Here is an 8782-nt window from a genome sequence, read left to right on the forward strand (position 1 = left end):
TCTAATACCCAGGAAAAAGATAATAATGAATGGCTGCTTAGAAAGTACTTCATCCAGATATACGATGATGAGCGTTCTTCTGGTAAAGGAATTGGCCCACCTTGGATTTGAATTGGGTCCAGGCATGGGAATCATCAGGTTAATTGTAACTTGCTGACCCTAGCTTTTAACTTTAGGGTCATATAATTTATGCATTGCCCCCCAAAGTTGCTGTAATATAGAATTGGGTTTGAAGGATTCTTGTACGTAAACAAGCTCCCCGTTAAAGAGTACCATGTTCCATCTGTATTCCATATTCAATGACTAGTATTTTGGATGATGCTTCTGTTATTAGTTGATAAATTTTTCATTGCCTAGTATTTTTAAATTGTGTTGTAAGAAGAGTTTTTGAACCAGTTATTTTACTAAGATTAGCTGTGCATGGATTAAGCTGTTGGAATAACGAGGGCACTCACTCAGTACTGAATGTGATTATGTTTTGAATCAATGGCTTGCTTGTATATCGTAGTTAACATCGTGTTTCATGCATTATTTGTTTAAAGCACGCAGATGCAAATGTCAATCTAGGTAGATATGTTTGAGATCATCATGTATCACCAAATATCACCAAGAATCTGCCTAACTGACATGTCTAGTATCTCGTTGAATGTACTACAAATATGTCTTGTTCTCTTTTTAAGAACATTGTAGCAACAAGAACTTCATGACAAGAGTGGGGGTGTGTGCATGAGTACTGAACAATTAGCCATAGCATTAACAAATTCATCACTATAGCAGTAAATTCAGCACTAATTATGAGTAGCTTGACAACATAATTCAGAGAGTCTTTAGAGAATTCAACAACCATAACAGCAGTTAAAATACTCTTAAATTATTGGGCTGAGCTGGGGGTGTGTGCATGAGTACTGAACAATTAGCCATAGCATTAGATCAACATTAACAAATTCATCACTATAGCAGTAAATTCAGCACTAATTATGAGTAGCTTGACAACATAATTCAGAGAGTCTTTAGAGAATTCAACAACCATAACAGCAGTTAAAATACTCTTAAATTATTGCGCTGAGCATTTTACAGCTTAGTATGATGTGTAAAGCTGTTTGTCCGTGGCCAAAATAATATTTAATATTGGCTCATAAAAAAAATTAAATAATTGTATAAATAAAAATTTAGTGTCAGCTCATAAAAAACTTTAAATAATGATATAAATAAACAATTATAAATCTATTAACCCAACACAGTTCCATCATTATTATTCACATTAGCTAATGGTATAAATAAACAATTATAAATCTATTAACCCAACACAGTTCCATTATTATTCACATTACCTAAATTTCTGTTAGCTGCTCGCTTTGTGTTCTCTGTGCTCTGCACTTACAAGTAAATTCGCTACACTCGGTAGGAAAAAAACAAATATACGAACATGAAAAAACAACTGTAAAAGATCATTGAGTATGTAAATTAACAAAAGTGATTTTTATACATGCTGCTCCATGTAGAGTCAAGAGACTTCATAAATCTAAGACGATTGATTAAGGAATTGGCACTTAATCAGAAGCTCGATCATTTGAATTCTGAAATATAGTCACACTCAGACTTATGTATGTAAATTGTTCACAGTAACAAAAAGTAACGGAAAAATGTCATTCAACACTACACTGGGTATGTAAATTGTTCACAGTAACAAAAAGTAACGGAAAAATGTCATTCAACACTACACTGGGTCCAAGGGAGAGGACCCTGCTGGGTCTAAGGGAGAGGACTCGGCTAGAATTAGTGAAAAAAAAATATGGATGAAACAAAATTATATATGGATGAAACAAAACTACACATGGATGCAAAATTGGAATATCTACCTCAACGCATGTCTCACAAATAGCAAGGAGCTAAAGGAGTTTGTAAAAAAAGAAAACATGGATGAAACAAAACTACACATGGATGCAAAAATGGAATATCTACTTCAATGCATGTCTCACAAATAGCAAGGAGCTAAAGGAGTTTGTTATGGAGAAGTTTCTTTAAAAGGTATGGGGAAAGGAGGAGTAAAAAGAAGTACTACATTGAGGAATTCAACCCTACTTGTAATCTACAACAAAAATAGTTCAATGGAGCTAGCATTTCGTGGAGGGCAAAGGTTCTTATTACTCAATTAAGGACCAACTCACATCAATTTCGCTGTGACACAGGGCGGTGGAAAAGGCCTAAAGAAGCTTGGAAGATGCAGCGGCTACAATCGATAATCTTGCAGAAGAAAGTAAAAGGAAAGTTACGGTGATTGAACATTGAGGAGACTCTCTGGATTGGAAGAAGGCAGGGGCAGGGAACGCCTTATACAGATTATGCAAGAACATTGATTGCAGTTCAACAGGGAATTTTATGGAAGTGGTCGATGAATTACAGAGTGCTTTAGCAGACATTGTCGGTGGTTGCATAGAGAGTGTGGGGAACGCGTTAGTGGATAACTGCACTAAATGGGCACAAGATTTCCAAGAAGGTAAAGTTGCTAAAAGCAGTTTACATAGCCGGGAAAAATACGGCACTGTTGGATGGGTAAGCAATGCTCTATTTGCACTTCGTTTTATGATTTTGATATTGTCGGTGGCAACAAGATTAAACTTCCTCATTGGTCATATCAAAGATCTCTTAGGAATGGTTTATTTGGGTTTCAAGTCTACTAGGTGTATATTGTGCATTGGTGAAGCTCACTCCCAGGGAACCACCCCCACGCAATTCCACTTTTGGTTTTTGTCATTCCACTTTTCAAATCTCAGCCAGCAGACCGAGAGAGCCAACAAGCAAATATCCAGGCGTTGAAAAATCCAAGCATGTCACCAAGAATCAAACATTAAGTGTGTACCAAGAAAGAAGAGGTGCACCCACGAAGAGAACTCATGAATATCAAATGCACAACGCATCCAATAAAGAGATGAACACATTTCCATATATACATTTTAAGAAATATTTTTGCGTTGGAACTTGGCAGGTTCATGCTTCTTCGTGAGACCAATATAAATGTACTATTTCAACATCATTGGTGGCAGATTTATGCAACATATTTGATCGTTTAAGTTTAACATATTTGCCTTTCCTTTTCCTACAAAGAAATTGCTCTTTGTATGTGTTGTAGTTATTGGGATATTATTTAGGAACTAGCAGGCATGGAAATTTATATTTTTAAATCCCTAATTCTCCTCATCATTTGCAAATTGTTCATCTTCATCTATGCAAGAAGACGACTTAGCTTCAGAATGTTTGTAAGAGAGAAAATGCAAATTTTAGCAAATATGGAGCTAATAATAAATGCCCTGTGGTGTCAGAACATTGTTTTCTTGGTTTCCTTTGAGCAATATCATTAGAGAGCCGTATATTCTTCAAATTGGTGAGGGACCTTCAGCCCAATGCATCAGTGGCGTCATGGGATTAGATGTTCCTCTTCCAATAGTGGCAGATTTATTCAACATATTTGATCGTTGAAGTTTAACAGATTTGCCTTGCCATCACATTCATCTCCTCCAAATTCCTTTTCTTGATATTTTTCTGACTTTCAAAAATTGTCAAAAAAACATTAATTAATGTTATATGCTATTGCCTTACGTCGTTTCCATTGCAACATCTGGTGCAATTAAATTAATTAAATTGTAAAATGATGTATAATGATGATTGAATAATGTTACAAATTTAAGTTAACACTCAAATTTCCAAGGCCAAAACCCTCAAGAAGTGCCAAGTTGTGTTCATGACTGCACAGGATGAAAGACTCAGAATAACATCTGGAATTCTTAATAGTATGAAAATAATCAAACTACAAGCATGGGAAGAAAAATTTAAAGAGCTAATAGAAAATCTCCGAGCTGTGGAGTTCAAATGGTTGTCTTCAGCACAATTTAATAGAACATATGGTACCATACTCTACTTGATGTCACCCATCATTACCGCATCTATAGTTTTTGCCGGGTGTCCTATCATAGGGGATCCACCGTTAACTGCCACAACAATATTTACAGTGCTTGCAACATTCCGTGTGATACAAGATCTAGTGAGAATGCTACCTGAAGTTTTGGCTATATTAATTCAGGTTAAAGTCTCCTTAGATCGTTTTGGACAAGTTCTTACAATATGATGAGCTGAGACTAGATTTTGTTGTGAGGAAAGCACTTTCCGGATCCTAGTATACCATCGAAATTCATCAAGCCATACTCAGCTGGGATCCAGAATCTTCATTGACAAAGCCAACATTTGAAGGGAATAAATCTGCACATTAAAACTGGAGAAAAGGTAGCAATTTGTGGCTCAGTGGGATCAGGGAAATCTACTATGCTATATACAGTTCTTGGAGAAATCCCAAAATTTTCAGATGTAAGTTGAGCATTAACTACTCTTCTTGAGCAAAAGTAACCATTTCATAGTTCAACAAGATTGTAGATGCTGTTTTTTTGCTTTCTATATACATAAATTCTTCCATAAACTTTTTGATTGGACTACGTGCAGGTTGAAGTATATGGCAATGTTGCCTACGTGGCACAAACAACTTGGATTCAGAGTGGTACTGTCAGAGATAACATACTCTATGGGAAACCAATAGACAAAATTCAATACAAGAAGGCAATAAAAACTTGTGCATTAGACAAGGATATAGAGAGTTTTGCTCATGGAGATATCACTGAGATTGGGGAGAGAGATTGAATATGAGTGGAGACAAAAACAAAGGATTCAGTTGGCTAGAGCAGTATATAACGATGTTGACATTTATCTATTGGATGATCCCTTCAATGCAGTCGATGCTCATACAACGTCAACTCTATCAAATAAGGAGGAGACATTACATAAGAGAGACTCAAAGACTTGCTAATATTGCTTGTCGTAGTATGAAAAATCTGGTTTACCTCTGTATCAGATCTGTAAAGATCTTAGAATGAGATCCAGACATATTAATGTGAAAATTTCTGTGCATATTAAATATAAAAGATTTGAGTTTTGGGTTATCAAAGCTATAGATTGTGAACTACATGGATCGCTTGATAGGATGGCTGCTTTGATTTGTATATCAGGATTGCTAGCTTCTTTGTGGTGGTAGTGTGAGATCAATTCGGAATTGCTACTCGTTTCATACTTCAAGAGGGAAATGAATTTCCCAATGATGGTGGTGATGAAGGAACCTAGCAAAAGCATAGAGAATAGCATAGTTGATTGGATAAAAAATCAATTGTGTAAATACAAATAACACACCCTACAAAATGATGTCTTCTTGAATATCGATCAATATGAATGATTTTCCTTTCACAGTTCTTGTGTTTTGATTCTTTATGAATATGAATTGATTCATTCAACTAAAATTGGTATTGTTGATTTTGATGGTACTTCTGTTCTCCAGCTTGATGATTGGGTGTTGTGCCGAATTTACAAGAAAAATGGTCATTCTCAGGGAGTACAAGGGGTAGAACAAGATGAATCACCAAGTGCAGATGAAGTGATGGCTTCTTTTCCTGATATTTATCAGCAAAACAAACTGTAACTGCCCAACATTGCCTCTTTCAGTGGGTTGTTGGAGAGTGACGATCCTTTCATAGATGGTTTTTTAAACGATGAAGCCATGGATGGCAATGGAAACAACAGCAAACTACCTCAAGTCCAGTTCTCCAACCTCTCTCACAACAATTTCAGCAATAACAATGACAACAATAGCGATTGTCGTTATGAAGTTGTCCCAAAACAAGAAGAATTAGCAGTGGATAATGACAACAAATTCAATTCTCTCAAGAGGACCCTCTCCTTAGCATATGGGCACGATGAAACCAAACTTGCAAAGAGATTCAACAACATGCAGAACAACTATAGCTACAACGTCAACATTAATGTTTTAGCCTTGCTTAATTCAATGCAGCCCAATCAAACTTTCCAACAACAAAACTTCCTAAGCGCATTGCATCATAAGGAATATATCCTGGCAGGGATTTAGTTCATCACAATGTGACATGGTTTAAGGTCTTCATATTTCTAGGCAAATACATTAGAATGTTGTTTGAAAAGATTAACATGCCTCTCCTTAAAATTTTGTATATCGATATGGATACCCAGTTGTTGTTCGCGTGAATTCATTTGTTTAACTTCACCTTCAACTAGGCAATCTTTAAGGTATCTAAACAAGTTCAATGGATATGTATGACTACTTTTATTCCATTTCATAGGCACTTTAACCCCTAAATAGGGTTTTTGGCATGGCTTCCTCAATTTAAATTCATTATCATCGACCCTTGCTTTCAAAAATGCCCATTCACATTTCAATATTCTTCCACACACTATGCCTTACGGCGTTTCCTTTGCAACATTAGGTGCAAATGCTAGTTTATGACATTTTTTTTTTTTTGCCATAAAATATCTTTTTAAAATGAAATAAAAATCGATTCTTCTATATGTTAATAGATCCAAAATTAAAAAACGTCTAAACTGGACTAGTGTTGATTTTTTAAATAAAAAAATAACCTACATTAAACCATATCTACATAAAAAATAAAGTTAAAGTTACATATTATCATCATATATATATAACATATACAGCGTTTTTTCGCACTGAAAAAAAAGTTACATATTACGTTTAAATATCCTCTTTTAATAGAACTGTGAGCTGAGGGTATCCTACCCAAACCCTAATTAGGGTTTATGGAGATATGTGCAATCCCAAACCCTAATTAGGGTTTCCAAGTCGACATTTATATCCACGAGAGGATTTTCTATGGCGGATGGGAGGAAGCGATTGTGTTAGTGGCAATAGATTTGTCCATGTGGGTGAATGGCTTCTGTCCATGTCGGTGTTTTCTGGGCGCCATGTTCTGATTCAAAATGGTGTGAGAGTGACTTTGTCCTTCTGAAATCTACAATCTACTGAGGACGAGCGCTTTACCTCTGATTTCAGAGGGTGATCAATATTATTTTTTGATTCGGTCTTCATATATATATTTGGATGCCGCTGGATGATCTGGAGTCAGGAGAGGAAGCGAATGTGTGATTGTCGTCAGGACCGCGGTGGTTAATGATCACTTATGCTGTTCATAGCCCCCGGGGCCCAGACAACAATAATACCTCGCCTTTGGTTGCACGGAACTGGGAATTTTATGTCTCATCGAGTAGAAGCAGCTATTGCAAATGCCTCTGTTCAATTGGGTATTTTCTCTACCTGACAATACCCTGAATCAATATAGTGTCTAGATACGCTAGCGTAGATCCATATTGTATCAGATTTATTTACTGAGGTCTAAAAAATGTTAGATTTGGTGTTTTTTTTTTTTTTTTTGGGTTGTGTCCTATGTTCTTTGAAGTTTGCTTTATTTTGATCTGTTTTGCTTGATCCTTCTCACACGCCAGGTTAAGAATTACATTGGTGCGGAGATGAAGTTTGCTTTATTTTGATCTGTTTTGCTTGATCCTTCTCACACGCCAGGTTAAGAATTACATTGGTGCGGAGATGAAATAGCATGGATGGATATTATCTCAGATCTATTGAAAAATGCGTTGGTCTGGTTTTGTATAATTTATTTCCCTTTATTTTGATATATTTTGCTTGATCCTGCTCACATGCGGTGTAAAGAATTAATTTAGTGTGGAGGTGAAATAGCATGGATGGATATTGTCTCAGATCTATTGATAAATATGTTGGTCTGGTTTTGTATATTTTTTTTGATTTTTTGTTTAGTTTATTTTGACCTGTTTTGCATGATCCTGCTCACAGGCAGTGTAAAGAATTAAATTGGTGTTTGGTTGAAATATAATGGATCAGTTTTGTCTCAGATCTATTGAAAATTTTGTCGATCTGTTTAGTTTTTTCCTTAATTGTTATTCTGATGTGTTTTGCTTGATTGGGTAAAGAGATGAGTTAATGTCGTGATGTCTAGATTAAATAGCATAGATCCATGTTATTGAAGGTCTATTGAGCTGCGAGTCGCTTGGAATCAAAACTAGCTCAAAATCCAAATTTGCTAATCTTTTATATATTTTTTGAATTTTGTTTTATATTGATCTGTTTTTGCTTCACCCTGTATGTGCATGATAAAGAATTATATTGGTGTCTAAATAAAATATCATAGCATAGATCCATGTCACCTTTTAGATCTATTGAGCTGCTCTGGTTTCAAAACTATTCCAAACCGTCACTCACTCTTTCTGTTCATTCTCAGCACTTTGCCTGATTTAATTTAAATATTTTTATTTACCCTAGATTTAGTAGCACTCTGTGCACATAGTTTTCATTTTTATTTTCTTTCTTTGCAGTCTTATTTTAAGGGTTTTGCCTTGTTGTACTGAACGGAATTGGGAATCTTGCCTCATCGCAGCTATTGCAACAGTCTCTGCCCAACTGGGTATTTTCTCTATCTGACAACACGCTGAGTCAATGCAGTGTCTATAGATCCATATTCTCATATTTATTGAGTACTGTACTGGCAGCCTAGTGGTCTCAAACCTATTTTGATTTTATCTTTATATATTCTTTGAATTTTGTTTGATTTTGATCTGTTTTGCTTGATCTTGTTACAGGCCAGGTTGAGAATTAAATTGGTGTTTAGATGAAATAGCATGGTTTCATGTTGTCTCTAATCTATGGAAAAATATGTTGATTTTTGCTTTATTTTGATCAGTTCGGCTCGATTCTGCTTACACTCAGGATAAAGAATTAAATTAATATTTGGATGAAATATTGTCTAAATATATTCGATGAAATTGTTTGTTTGTTTTTTCTTTTTCTTTTTAATTTTCATCTGTTTTGCTTGATCCTAATTACACACGCAGG

At 35.4% G+C, this 8782-nt stretch overlaps 1 long non-coding RNA gene across 1 annotated transcript; it reads left to right on the forward strand.

Moving 5' to 3' along the window:
• The first annotated feature begins 6580 nt into the window (after positions 1–6580).
• On the forward strand, positions 6581–7784 carry LOC149145679 (uncharacterized). Its single transcript, XR_016264807.1, has 2 exons — positions 6581–7161; positions 7439–7784. It is a non-coding gene; the product is annotated as an uncharacterized LOC149145679 (long non-coding RNA).
• Positions 7785–8782: the final 998 nt, after the last annotated feature.

Source organism: Pinus tabuliformis, chromosome X (genome assembly GCF_031772625.1).
Source record: "Pinus tabuliformis cultivar Carrire ecotype Pingquan chromosome X, CPIR1, whole genome shotgun sequence".
Taxonomy (NCBI): domain Eukaryota; kingdom Viridiplantae; phylum Streptophyta; class Pinopsida; order Pinales; family Pinaceae; genus Pinus; species Pinus tabuliformis.